This window comes from Silurus meridionalis, chromosome 18 (genome assembly GCF_014805685.1).
Source record: "Silurus meridionalis isolate SWU-2019-XX chromosome 18, ASM1480568v1, whole genome shotgun sequence".
NCBI lineage: Eukaryota > Metazoa > Chordata > Actinopteri > Siluriformes > Siluridae > Silurus > Silurus meridionalis.
Window position 1 is genome coordinate 422389 of NC_060901.1, and position 15335 is coordinate 437723.

General features: G+C 38.4%; 1 protein-coding gene across 1 annotated transcript in view; it reads left to right on the forward strand.

Moving 5' to 3' along the window:
- The first annotated feature begins 12660 nt into the window (after positions 1-12660).
- osbpl8 (oxysterol binding protein-like 8) overlaps positions 12661-15335 on the forward strand; it is a 47932-nt gene continuing 45257 nt past the window's right edge. The window contains 1 exon segment of the mRNA XM_046872666.1: positions 12661-12919. The gene's annotated coding sequence lies outside the window, so the exon portion shown is untranslated.

The window sequence follows — 15335 nt, forward strand, 5'->3', positions numbered from 1 at the left end:
TCTTAATCGCTGCTCTCACTTCCTCCTTACTAATCCTATCTACATCCTGCTTCACATCTCCACATCATCCAACTTTCTCTCTCTCTGATTTTCCTCATTCATCAGCTGCTCAAAATACTCCCTCCACCTTCTCAACACACTCTCCTCACTAGTCAACACATTTCCCTCGCCATCCTTTACTGCTCTAACTTGCAGTACATGCTTCCCAGCTCGGTTCCTCTGCCTGGCCAATCGGTATAAATCCTTTTCTCCTTCCTCAGTGTCCAACCTCTCATACAGCCCCTTATATATATATACAAAACGAATACAAAATGTTGTTATCTAATGAATGTATGCAGGCTGAAGATCCACATATAGAACACAAGCATAGAAAAGATGATGATCAGGAATGTGTCTGTTCTCAGTCATGTTCTCATCACTGACTCCCTCTGTCTCATCCACATTAACACCAAACTTCTAACTACCTTCTACCTGCTGAATCTTATCTCCATAAACTAGTCTACATCTGTGTTGAGTGAGAGTCAGGACTTTATACACCAGCGGAGTGAAAAAGACGCGCAGTAACAGGAAATCAGTTGTTCGGCTCAAATCTGCGCGCAGGGAAAATAAAAAATATATTTCACCCAATTACTGTATTAAAACTAAAGAAACGAGCCGGTTTTGAAAATGTAAGAAGTAAAAAGTACAGATATTTGTGTAAAAATGTAATGAGTAAAAGTGGAAAGTTAGGGTTAGGGTTAGAAAAATAAATAGTGGAGTAAAAAACTGATACCAGAAAAATCTACTTATATAAATCTACAGTAACAAGTATTTGTACTCCGTTACTTCCCACCTCTGGTTGCCTGCAATAAACCGAAGAAGAACATTGCTCCATGCTGTGTGCTGTGTGATTCTTCCAATATCAGAAAAGGCACCACAAGCATCATAGATCGTATGGAAAACCTCTCCAAGAATTAGGTTTTGTTTGGGCATGATAAAAATAGTGTTGTAGAGTGTAGTGTGGTATAGTGTTGTAGAGTGTAGTGTGGTATAGTGTTGTAGAGTGTATTGTGGTATAGTGTTGTAGAGTATAGTATAGTGATGTAGAGTATAGTGTAGTATGGTGTATTAGAATGTAGTGTTGTATAGTATAGTATAGTATAGTATAGTATAGTATAGTATAGTATAGTAGTATAGTATAGTGATGTAAAGTATAGTGTTGTAGAGTGTAGTGTTGTGGAGTATAGTATAGTATAGTATAGTATAGTATGGTATAGTATAGTATAGTATAGTATAGTATAGTATAGTGATGTAAAGTATAGTGTTGTAGAGTGTAGTGTTGTGGAGTATAGCATAGTATAGTATAGTACAGTATAGTATAGTATAGTGTGGTATAGTATAGTATTGTATAGTATAGTATAGTACAGTACAGTATGGTATAGTATAGTATAGTGTGGTATAGTATTGTGTAGTGTGGTATAGTGTTGTAGCGTGTAGTGTGTTATTGTTTACTATGGTATAGTGTGGTATAGTATAGTGTTGTAGAGTATAGTGTGGTATAGTATAGTGTTGTAAAGTATAGTGTGGTATGGTGTAAAATATAGTGTGTTAGAGTATAGTGTTGTAGAGTATAATGTGGTATAGTGTTGCAGAGTATGGTGTGGTATAGTGTGGTATAGTGTTGTATAGTGTTGTAGAGTATAGTGTGGTATTGTGTACTGTGGTATATTTTATAATATAGTGTGGTATAGTTTAGTGTTGTAGAGTATAGTGTGGTATTGTGTACCGTGGTATAATTTATAATATAGTGTGGTATAGTATAGTGTTGTAGAGTATAGTGTGGTATTGTGTACTGTGGTATATTTTATAATAAAGTGTGGTATAGTTTAGTGTTGTAGAGTATAGTGTGGTATAGTGTTGTATAATATAGTGTTGTAGAGTATAGTGTGGTATTGTGTACCGTGGTGTAATTTATAATATAGTGTGGTATAGTGTGGTATAGTATAGTGTTGTAGAGTATAGTGTTGTAGAGTATAGTGTGGTATAGTGTTGTATAATATAGTGTTGTAGAGTAAAGTGTTGTAGAGTATAGTGTGGTATTGTGTACCGTGGTGTAATTTATAATATAGTGTGGTATAGTGTGGTATAGTATAGTGTTGTAGAGTATAGTGTGGTATTGTGTACTGTGGTATATTTTATAATATAGTGTGGTATACTTTAGTGTTGTAGAGTATAGTGTCGTATAGAGCAGTGGTCCCCAACCCCCGGGCCGCAGACCGGCAATACATAACTTACAATATTTCCGTTTTATTTATTATCTGAAATTACCAGATTTTCCAAGATGGTAGAGTATTGTCAGTTATCAACCTCCTCATTAAGAATCTTGAACTTGGGGTTGTAGCACAGCAGTTCTGCTCACATCTACTAAGGAATAACATTTATGAAATGTATCAGTCAGGATTTCGGCCTCATCATAGCACAGAGACGGCGCTAGTTAAGGTGGTAAATTACTGTTATTGGACTCTAAACAGGGTTTTGTCTCTTTACTTGTTTTGCTCGACCTCATTGCAGCTTTTCACACCATTGATCATAATCTCCTGTTTGCTGGACTTGAGAACGTTGTTGGAATAAAGGGAACAGCTCTCTCCTGGCTCAGGTCTTATCTGACTGATCGCTATCAGTTTGTTGATGTAAATGGTGAGTTCTGCAAGGATCTGTCTTAGGCCCACTGCTTTTCTCTTTATATCTGCTGGCTCTGGGTGAAATTATACATAAACATGGTATTCGCTTCCATTGCTATGCTAATGATACACAGCTGTATATTTCAGCAAAGCCAGATGAGAGAGATCAGCTTAACAATGTTGAGGAGTGTGTAAAGGACATTGAACAGTGGATGCTTGATAACTTCATTCTGCTCAACTCGGATAAGTAGGATGGAAGTACATTTACTAGGACCACATGCAGCTAGAAGTAAACTTTCCAAGACCGTAGCATCTCTGGATGGTGTTTCTGTCGGTGTGTAGAGCAGTCAAAGACCTTGGTGTGAATATTGACCCGAGTCTTTCCTTTGAGGCTTACGTGAATAATATCACCAGCATCTCCTTCTTTCGCTTAGAAATATTGCTAAAATTCTAAATATGATGTCGTTACAGTATGCAGAAAAACTAGTTGATGCTTTTGTAACATCTAGATTAGACTACTGTAACGCTTTACTGTCTGGGTGTTGGAGTAAGTGCAGAAATAAGTTTCAGTTTTTTTCAGAATGCAGCAGCAAGATTCCTCACTAGATCTAGAAAATATGAGCACATCAGCCCTGTTTTAATCATCTACACTGCTCCCAATTACATCTCACACTGATTATAAAATACTACTACTGACGTATAAAACACTTAACGCTCTCATGCTGCAGTATTTGAGTGAACTTCTGTACCAATATGATCCTCCACGCCTACTTAGATCATTTAGAGGCTAAACACATTTATTTAGTGGAGTCTTTAGTCAGTAGGTGTTTGTGAGGTAAAGGAGCAGATCTGGAGGGATCATGGATATGGAGTGTTTGGTGACCTGGAATATTTCGATGCTGTCGTCTCCTCACTCTCACACATTCACTCAGGTTTGTTGATGGTGGTGTGGTGGGTCGTCTCTTATCCCAGAGATCCTCATGTCTGTGTTTCCTTCTGCTTCTCTGGTTAGGGTTAGGGTTATGCAGTTATGCTGCTTATAGCGAGTCTTGCCGGAGTCCAAACTGCACAGTAGCTTTACCTTTCATACAACAATAAAGACACATATTAATCCATATCCTTCTCTTCCTGTCATCCCTCTTCTCTCCTCTCTCTCTCTCTCTCTCTCTCTCTCTTTCTCTGTCGAGTTAAACATGCTCCTGAGGTTCCAGTGACCACTGTTCCTGCCCCTCTTCCCTCCTCGTCCCACTTCGTCCTGGTCTGCCTCTGGATATGTAGTATAGTGCTGTGGAGTATAGTGTTGTAGAGTATAGTTGGGTGTAGTATATATATATATATATATATATATATATATATATATATATATATATATATATATATATAGTTATTTAGCTGCTAATTCTTAAATGCCATAATTTTTAACCTTCACTTCTGCACATTACTCTTTAATGCCATAGCCTCAGAACTATTCCTGTACTCTAAATTGATGTCCACACATCTCTGCACAGTTACTGACTATATTTATTCACTTTACATTTGTTTACATATTTATCACTTGCTGTAAATATGCCATATATTTATCTGCACTTTTGCACAACTGCTACATTTTGCACTTCTTGTAGATGCCAAACTGCATTTCGTTGCTGTGTACCTGTACTATGCAATGACAATAAAGTTCTATCTATCTATCTATCTATCTATCTATCTATCTATCTATCTATCTATCTATCTATCTATCTATCTATCTATCTATCTATCTATCTATCTATAGTATAGTGTGGTTTAGTATAGTGTAGAGTTTAGTGTTGTAGAGTATAGTGTTATTGAGTATAGTGTGGTTTAGTATAGTGTGGTTTAGTATAGTGTTGTCGAGTATAGTGTTGTCGAGTATAGTGTGGTTTAGTATAGTGTAGAGTTTAGTGTTGTAGAGTATAGTGTGGTTTAGTATAGTGTTGTAGAGTATGGTGTGGTTTAGTATAGTGTTGTAGAGTATAGTGTGGTTTAGTATAGTGTTGTAGAGTAGTGTGGTTTAGTATAGTGTGGTTTAGTATAGTGTTGTAGTATAGTGTTGTAGAGTATAGTGTTGTAGAGTATAGTGTTGTAGAGTAGGTGTGGTTTAGTATAGTGTTGTAGAGTATGGTGTGGTTTAGTATAGTGTTGTAGAGTATAGTGTTGTAGAGTATAGTGTGGTTTAGTATAGTGTAGAGTTTAGTGTTGTAGAGTATAGTGTTGTAGAGTATAGTGTTGTAGAGTATAGTGTTGTAGAGTATAGTGTTGTAGAGTATAGTGTTGTAGAGCATAGTGTTGTAGAGTATAGTGTTGTAGAGTATAGTGTGGTTTAGTATAGTGTTGTAGAGTATGGTGGTTTAGTATAGTGTTGTAGAGTATGGTGTGGTTTAGTATAGTGTTGTAGAGTATGGTGTGGTTTAGTATAGTGTTGTAGAGTATAGTGTGGTTTAGTATAGTGTTGTAGAGTATGGTGTGGTTTAGTATAGTGTTGTAGAGTATGGTGTGGTTTAGTATAGTGTTGTAGAGTATAGTGTTGTAGAGTATAGTGTTGTGGAGTATAGTGTGGTTTAGTAAGAGATAAGATAAGATAAGATAAACCTTTATTCGTCCCACAGTGGGGAAATTTCTATGTTACAGCAGCAAGACAAAGAAATAAAAATAGATGCAAATATATATAAAAAAGAAGAATATACAAAAACAATAAAAAACAGAAATAAAAATAAATAATAATAACAATAATAATAATAATAATAATAACAAAGAAATAAAAATAAATGGAAATATCTAAAAATAATATACATATACTACAATACCAGTATATATACAGTACAATGTAATAATACGAATAGGAGAAAAACAAAAGTACGCTTTTTAAGTCGTTTTGAGGTAGTATTGCACGTAAATTGCACGTAATATTGCACATAATATTGTACCTGATTTGTTTAATAATATTTCACACAGATAAAGTTATTGCACATCTTAAAAAGTAATAGCAGTGTTGTATGTTGGTGACTGGTTTTACTGGGAACAGCTTTGGTTGTATAGTCTAATAGCAGCAGGGAGAAAAGACCTTCTGTATCGCTCCTTCAGACACTTGGGATGTATTAGTCTGTTACTAAAAGAGCTGCTCAGCGATGTAACGGTTTCATACAGGGGTGGAGGCGTTCTCCAGCAATGATGATAGTTTTGTTACCATCCTCCTTTCTCCCACCTCCTGTACAGTGTCCAGGGGAATCCCCAGGACAGAGCTGGCCTTCCTGATCAGCTTGTCTAGTCTCTTCCTGTCTGCAGTAGATATGCTGCTGCCCCAGCAGACCACTCCATAGAATATGGCTGAGGCCACCACAGAGTCAAAAAAGGTCTTCAGTAGCTCTCCCTGTACTCCAAAAGACCTTAGTCTCCTCAGCAGAAAGAGTCTGCTCTGCCCTTTCTTGTAGATTGCCTCAGTGTTGTCTGTCCAGTCCAGTTTGTTGTTTAGGTGAACACCCAGGTATTTGTAAGAGTCCACTCACAATGTCCTTTCCTGAATGTTCACTGGTGATAGAATTTGTTTGTTCCTACGGAAATCCACCACCAGTTCTTTCGTTTTCCCCGCATTTATCTGGAGGCAGCTCCGTTGGCACCAGTCCACAAAGTTCTTTATAAGTCCTCTGTACTCTGTCATCATCATTCGTGATCAGACCGACGATGGCAGAGTCATCAGAGAACTTCTGTAAGTGACAGGTTTCTGAGCTGAACATGAAGTCTGCAGTATACAGGGAGTGCAGAATTATTAGGCAAATGAGTATTTTGACCACATCATCCTCGTTATGCATGTTGTCTTACTCCAAGCTGTATAGGCTGGAAAGCCTACTACCAATTAAGCATATTAGGTGATGTGCATCTCTGTAATGAGAAGGTGTGGTCTAATGACATCAACACCCTATATCAGGTGTGCATAATTATTAGGCAACTTCCTTTCCTTTGGCAAATGGGTCAAAAGAAGGACTTGACAGGCTCAGAAAAGTCAAAAATAGTGAGATATATTGCAGAGGGATGCAGCAGTCTTAAAATAGCCAAGCTTCTGAAGCGTGATCATCGAACAATCAAGCGTTTCATTCAAAATAGTCGACAGGGTCGCAAGAAGCGTGTGGAAAACCAAGGCGCAAAATAACTGCCCGTGAACTGAGAAAAGTCAAGCGTGCAGCTGCCAAGATGCCACTTGCCACCAGTTTGGCCATATTTCAGAGCTGCAACATCACTGAGTGCCCAAAAGCACAAGGTGTGCAATACTCAGAGACATGGCCAAGGTAAGAAAGGCAGAAAGTCGACCACCACTGAACAAGACACACAAGCTGAAACGTCAAGACTGGGCCAAGAAATATCTCAAGACTGATTTTTCTAAGGTTTTATGGACTGATGAAATGAGAGTGAGTCTTGATGGGCCAGATGGATGGGCCCGTGGCTGGATTGGTAAAGGGCAGAGAGCTCCAGTCCGACTCAGACGCCAGCAAGGTGGAGGTGGAGTACTGGTTTGGGCTGGTATCATCAAAGATGAGCTTGTGGGGCCTTTTCGGGTTGAGGATGGAGTCAAGCTGAACTCCCAGTCCTACTGCCAGTTTCTGGAAGACACCTTCTTCAAGCAGTGGTACAGGAAGAAGTCTGCATCCTTCAAGAAAACATGATTTTCATGCAGGACAATGCTCCATCACACACGTCCAAGTACTCCACAGCGTGGCTGGCAAGAAAGGGTATAAAAGAAGAAAATCTAATGATATGGCCTCCTTGTTCACCTGATCTGAACCCCATTGAGAACCTGTGGTCCATCATCAAATGTGCGATTTACAAGGAGGGAAAACAGTACACCTCTCTGAACAGTGTCTGGGAGGCTGTGGTTGCTGCTGCACGCAATGTTGATGGTGAACAGATCAAAACACTGACAGAATCCATGGATGGCAGGCTTTTGAGTGTCCTTGCAAAGAAAGGTGGCTATATTGGTCACTGATTTGTTTTTGTTTGGTTTTGAATGTCAGAAATGTATATTTGTGAATGTTGAGATGTTATATTGGTTTCACTGGTAAAAATAAATAATTGAAATGGGTATGAATTTGTTTTTGTTGTTGCCTAATAATTATGCACAGTAATAGTCACCTGCACACACAGATATCCCCCTAAAATAGCTAAAACTAAAAACTACTTCCAAAAATATTCAGCTTTGATATTAATGAGTTTTTTGTGTTCATTGAGAACATGGTTGTTGTTCAAATTAATCCTCAAATAAAATTAATCCTCAAAATACAACTTGCCTAATAATTCTGCACTCCCTGTAGATGGTGAAGAGAAACGGGGCAAGAACCGTTCCCTATAGTGTGGTTTAGTATAGTGTTGTCGAGTATAGTGTTGTCGAGTATAGTGTGGTTTAGTATAGTGTTGTAGAGTATAGTGTTGTAGAGTAGGTGTGGTTTAGTATAGTGTTGTAGAGTATGGTGTGGTTTAGTATAGTGTTGTAGAGTATAGTGTTGTAGAGTATAGTGTGGTTTAGTATAGTGTTGTAGAGTATGGTGTGGTTTAGTATAGTGTTGTATAGTATGGTGTGGTTTAGTATAGTGTTGTATAGTATAGTGTTGTAGTATAGTGTGGTTTAGTATAGTGTTGTAGAGTATAGTGGTTTAGTATAGTGTTGTATAGTATAGTGTTGTAGTATAGTGTGGTTTAGTATAGTGTTGTAGAGTATAGTGTGTTTTAGTATAGTGTTGTAGAGAGTATAGTGTTGTAGAGTATAGTGTGGTTTAGTATAGTGTTGTGGAGTATAGTGTTGTAGAGTATAGTGTTGTAGAGTTTAGTGTTGTAGAGTATAGTGTTGTAGAGTATAGTGTGGTTTAGTATAGTGTGGTTTAGTATAGTGTTGTCAAGTATAGTGTTGTAGAGTATAGTGTGGTTTAGTATAGTGTGGTTTAGTATAGTGTTGTAGAGTATAGTGTTGTAAAGTATGGTGTGGTTTAATATAGTGTTGTAGAGTATAGTGTTGTAGAGTATAGTGTTGTAGAGTATGGTGTGGTTTAGTATAGTGTGGTTTAGTATAGTGTTGTAGAGTATAGTGTTGTAAAGTATAGTGTTGTAGAGTATAGTGTTGTAGAGTATAGTGTGTTTTAGTATAATGTTGTAGAGTATAGTGTTGTAGAGTATAGTGTGTTTTAGTATAGTGTGGTTTAGTATAGTGTTGTAGAGTATGGTGTGGTTTAGTATAGTGTTGTAGAGTATAGTGTTGTAGTATAGTGTTGTAGAGTATAGTGTTGTAAAGTATAGTGTTGTAGAGTTAAGTGTTGTAGAGTATAGTGTGGTTTAGTATAATGTTGTAGAGTATAGTGTTGTATAGTATAGTGTTGTATAGTATGGTGTGGTTTAGTATAGTGTTGTAGAATATGGTGTGGTTTAGTATAGTGCTGTAGAGTATAGTGTTGTAGAGTATGATGTGGTTTAGTATAGTGTTGTAGAGTATGGTGCGGTTTAGTATAGTGTTGTATAGTATAGTGTTGTAGAGTATGGTGTGGTTTAGTATAATGTTGTAGAGTATGGTGTGGTTTAGTATAGTGTTGTAGAGTATAGTGTGGTTTAGTATAGTGTTGATGGGCCAGATGGATGGGCCCGTGGCTGGATTGGTAAAGGGCAGAGAGCTCCAGTCCGACTCAGACGCCAGCAAGGTGGAGGTGGAGTACTGGTTTGGGCTGGTATCATCAAAGATGAGCTTGTGGGGCCTTTTCGGGTTGAGGATGGAGTCAAGCTGAACTCCCAGTCCTACTGCCAGTTTCTGGAAGACACCTTCTTCAAGCAGTGGTACAGGAAGAAGTCTGCATCCTTCAAGAAAACATGATTTTCATGCAGGACAATGCTCCATCACACACGCCCAAGTACTCCACAGCGTGGCTGGCAAGAAAGGGTATAAAAGAAGAAAATCTAATGATATGGCCTCCTTGTTCACCTGATCTGAACCCCATTGAGAACCTGTGGTCCATCATCAAATGTGCGATTTACAAGGAGGGAAAACAGTACACCTCTCTGAACAGTGTCTGGGAGGCTGTGGTTGCTGCTGCACGCAATGTTGATGGTGAACAGATCAAAACACTGACAGAATCCATGGATGGCAGGCTTTTGAGTGTCCTTGCAAAGAAAGGTGGCTATATTGGTCACTGATTTGTTTTTGTTTGGTTTTGAATGTCAGAAATGTATATTTGTGAATGTTGAGATGTTATATTGGTTTCACTGGTAAAAATAAATAATTGAAATGGGTATGAATTTGTTTTTTGTTAAGTTGCCTAATAATTATGCACAGTAATAGTCACCTGCACACACAGATATCCCCCTAAAATAGCTAAAACTAAAAACTACTTCCAAAAATATTCAGCTTTGATATTAATGAGTTTTTTGTGTTCATTGAGAACATGGTTGTTGTTCAAATTAAATCCTCAAATAAAATTAATCCTCAAAATACAACTTGCCTAATAATTCTGCACTCCTGTAGATGGTGAAGAGAAACGGGCAAGAACCGTTCCCTATAGTGTGGTTTAGTATAGTGTGGTTTAGTATGGTGTTGTAGAGTATGGTGGTTTAGTATAGTGTTGTCGAGTATAGTGTGGTTTAGTATAGTGTTGTAGAGTATAGTGTTGTAGAGTAGGTGTGGTTTAGTATAGTGTTGTAGAGTATGGTGTGGTTTAGTATAGTGTTGTAGAGTATAGTGTTGTAGAGTATAGTGTGGTTTAGTATAGTGTTGTAGAGTATGGTGTGGTTTAGTATAGTGTTGTAGAGTATGGTGTGGTTTAGTATAGTGTTGTAGTATAGTGTTGTAGGTATAGTGTTGTATAGTATAGTGTTGTATAGTATAGTATAGTGTTGTTTAGTATAGTGTTGTAGAGTATAGTGTAGTTTAGTATAGTGTTGTAGAGTATAGTGTGGTTTAGTATAGTGTTGTGGAGTATAGTGTTGTAGTATAGTGTTGTAGAGTTTAGTGTTGTAGAGTATAGTGTTGTAGAGTATAGTGTGGTTTAGTATAGTGTTGTGGAGTATAGTGTTGTAGAGTATAGTGTTGTAGAGTTTAGTGTTGTAGAGCATAGTGTTGTAGAGTATAGTGTGGTTTAGTATAGTGTGGTTTAGTATAGTGTTGTCAAGTATAGTGTTGTAGAGTATAGTGTGGTTTAGTATAGTGTGGTTTAGTATAGTGTTGTAGAGTATAGTGTTGTAAAGTATGGTGTGGTTTAATATAGTGTTGTAGAGTATAGTGTTGTAGAGTATAGTGTTGTAGAGTATGGTGTGGTTTAGTATAGTGTGGTTTAGTATAGTGTTGTAGAGTATAGTGTTGTAAAGTATAGTGTTGTAGAGTATAGTGTTGTAGAGTATAGTGTTGTTTAGTATAGTGTTGTAGAGTATAGTGTTGTAGAGTATAGTGTGTTTTAGTATAGTGTGGTTTAGTATAGTGTTGTAGAGTATGGTGTGGTTTAGTATAGTGTTGTAGAGTATAGTGTTGTAAAGTATAGTGTTGTAGAGTATAGTGTTGTAAAGTATAGTGTTGTAGAGTTAAGTGTTGTAGAGTATAGTGTGGTTTAGTATAATGTTGTAGAGTATAGTGTTGTATAGTATAGTGTTGTATAGTATGGTGTGGTTTAGTATAGTGTTGTAGAATATGGTGTGGTTTAGTATAGTGCTGTAGAGTATAGTGTTGTAGAGTATGATGTGGTTTAGTATAGTGTTGTAGAGTATGGTGCGGTTTAGTATAGTGTTGTATAGTATAGTGTTGTAGAGTATGGTGTGGTTTAGTATAATGTTGTAGAGTATGGTGTGGTTTAGTATAGTGTTGTAGAGTATAGTGTGGTTTAGTATAGTGTTGTAGAGTATGGTGTGGTTTAGTATAGTGTTGTAGAGTATAGTGTGGTTTAGTATAGTGTTGTAGAGTATAGTGTGTTTTAGTATAGTGTTGTATAGTATGGTGTGGTTTAGTATAGTGTTGTAGAGTATAGTGTTGTAGAGTATAGTGTTGTAGAGTATAGTGTTGTAGAGTATAGTGTTGTAGAGTATGGTGTGGTTTAGTATAGTGTTGTAGAGTATAGTGTTGTAGAGTATAGTGTTGTAGAGTATAGTGTGGTTTAGTATAGTGTTGTAGAGTATAGTGTGGTTTAGTATAGTGTGGTTTAGTATAGTGTTGTAGAGTATAGTGTTGTAGAGTATAGTGTTGTAGAGTATAGTGTGGTTTAGTATAGTGTGGTTTAGTATAGTGTTGTAGAGTATATTGTTGTAGAGTATAGTGGTTTAGTATAGTGTTGTAGAGTATAGTGTGGTTTAGTATAGTGTTGTAGAGTATAGTGTGGTTTAGTATAGTGTTGTAGAGTATAGTGTGGTTTAGTATAGTGTTGTAGAGTATATTGTTGTAGAGTATAGTGTTGTAGAGTATAGTGTGGTTTAGTATAGTGTGGTTTAGTATAGTGTTGTAGAGTATAGTGTTGTAGAGTATAGTGTTGTAGAGTGTAGTGTGGTTTAGTATAGTGTTGTAGAGTATAGTGTTGTAGAGTATAGTGGCCTATGTGGCCCCTGTCCATAATGCTGATATTTGGTTGTTTCCTAAACTGTTAGCAGAAAGGCCAGATATTGTGTGTACACTGTAACCTTCTAATTTTTCTCACTGGAACTAAGATTCCTAAACCAGAGTGAGCCTGAGTGTCCCCGACACGCACACACACACACACACACACACACACACACACACACACACACACACACACACACACACACACACACAATATATATAATTATTATAAAGCAACCACACGAATAAAAACATATTTTCCGTTTTAAATACTAAACGACTTTTATTTTAGAAGAACTGTAGCACCGCCATATTGTTTGAGTTCCAGCCAATGGCGTTGAGTAATTGCTGCAGCTGATCCGCGGTCAGTGTGAGTGGTGTGTTTGTGACGGCATCCGGCAGTGGTCTGATCTGAGGTCAGGGTTTGGTGCACATTGTGAGGGAAGAGACCGGAAGAGCTTTGCGCACGCACACGCACACACACACACACACAGACACAGACACAGTGTTTCCAATTGAAAAGCGGATGTTTAACGGACATTAAATTAGACAGATGGGGAGTTAATATCCGCCATGATGATAAAGAAGATGATGAAGAAGCTGTTGAAGATGAAGAACATTCCCCAGATATGTGACGGGAACACAGTTCAGCTCCTGTATTTGTGATGTACAGAAACTTCAGACCGGAAGTGGAATAGCGGTATGTAGCGGACTGTAATTATGTGTTTACTGTATTCTTATTGTTTAATCCAGCTGTGTGCACAGCTGCGCACACACACACACACACACACACACACACACCTTTCTCTGTAGCTGTAGTGTGAACGTAGTCATGTGACCTGCAGCTGATAGAGATGGAATGTATACTCCTGACAGAACCCATAGTTTGGTTGTAGAGCCCATGTTTCACATAGTCCATGTTGCTGATATACTGATGTTTTGTTGACCATGTGATTGTTGTGATGGAGTATAACTTCATCCTGAGCCTTCACCGTTCTCTCCATACATGTTGTTTTCCTGGATCTCTCTTTCATAAATGCATTTCCTACCATTTATCAGGGGAGACTCTGTCTCTCCCTCAGAGACCCAGAGAAAAAGCTTAGGGTTATGGTTACTGGTCCTCCTAACCACCTGGCTAGTGACATTCAAAGATATGCAAAGAAAATTAGCACTATTTTATCACTTTGCTGTGAGCAGATTGTTTAAAAAAAAAAAAAAAAGAGGACCACTGAAATTAAAAAAACGTCATCATGTCCAGGCTGGAAGCGGTAGATCAGTGGTCAAGACAGTGTGAAGTTCATGAGTTCAAATCCCAGCACAAACCAAGCTACCTCTGCTGGCCCCTGAGACCCCCGACTCTCCCCTGTTCACGTGTAGAAATAAGGGGCTCCTGCATGATGCCATGAATATAAATTCCAAGCGGAGATGAACTTTATTTGTTTGAAAGGAGCATTTGGCACGTAGACCAATTCTGCAGTGTGTTTTGGTCTCTGTGTAGTTCACACGATTCCGATCGTCACGTTGCTTTGACGGTGACGTCAGTGTGAACTCAACAAAACCAATGTCTGTCTCTCTTTAGGTGTTTCAGGGTTCTTCATTTCCATACACGGTTTACATTTGCCTTATAATATGCACATGCACACAAACATAAACTCAAACACACACACACACACACACACACACACACATATGTATGCATGCACATATACACACACACATCAAATCAAATCAAATTGTATACACGTATGTATGCATGCACATACATCTGAATGACTATAGGGCCTGTCGCTCTGACATCTGTCGTCATGAAGACCTTTGAAAAGCTGGTATTGGCCCATCTAAAGAAGGTGACAGAACAGCTGCTGGATCCCCTACAGTTTGCATACCGAGCAAACAGATCGGTGGATGACACAGTCAACATGGGGCTAAACTACATTCTGCAACACCTTGACTGCCCAGGAACATATGCCCGGATTTTGTTTGTTGACTTTAGTTCGGCTTTCAATACAATAATTCCAAGAATCCTCCACTCCAAACTCCTAAACCTTACTATACCCCCTGCCATCTGTCAATGGATCACCAGCTTCCTGACAGGCAGGAAACAACAGGTGAGACTGGGAGGTGTTACCTCCGGTATTCGGACAGTCAGCACTGGTGCTCCTCAGGGGTGTGTCCTTTCCCCACTGCTATTCTCCCTTTATACTAATGACTGCATATTAAGTGACCCAACTGTCAAACTCCTGAAATTTGCAAATGACACCACGCTCATTGGACTAATCCAAGATGGTGACGAGTCTGCATATAAGCAGGAGGTGAAGCAGCTGGTGCTATGGTGCAGTCAGAACAACCTTGAGCTAAACACACTCAAAACTGTGGAGATGATAGTGGACTGTGAGAATGTATTTTATATGCGCTTGCATGTGCCTGAGAATGAACTCATTGTACCAAGATTTTTGTTGCTGAAATGTTACTCCACAGCTTGATTAGGCAGGAGTAGTTGAAGGTCATCGAACATGTTTCTGTTTTTCTACGTGTATATTCTGTTCCTCCTTATACATACCTATGTCTTAGTTGGCTTTAAAATAACAATGTTGATTAATGCTGAGCCTGGGTACAGCACGAAAAGCACATAGGAGAAGATTATGTTCTGTTCTCTTACAACGAACATCTGTGTTCACTACCTGTGTTTTACTACCTAGTCAGATGCTCATCTCGCGAGAAGGGACGTTGACTCCCTCCCATTGCGCAATAACCCCGCCTCCTTTGCAAAGCTGTGTGTATAAATACTTTGTTCTGATACATTTTTTTTGAACAGTGATCTTGAATAAACCAGACGTGATTTGATTCGTGTGGGTTGTTCTTTCATTGTTCCGAGGCGCCTCTACAGTGTGGCAAAGAGAGAGCATAAGGACCTGAGGGGAAAATCTTCCTAACATGGACTTTAGGAAACATCCCTCAACACTACTCCCCCTCACAATATCCAACATCCCTGTGTCACCTGTGGGTCAAGTTTCTGGGCACTACCATTTCCCATGACCTGAAATGGAAATCAAACATAAACTCAATTCTGAAAAAGGCCCAGCAGAGGATGTACTTTCTAAGGCAATTAAGGAAGT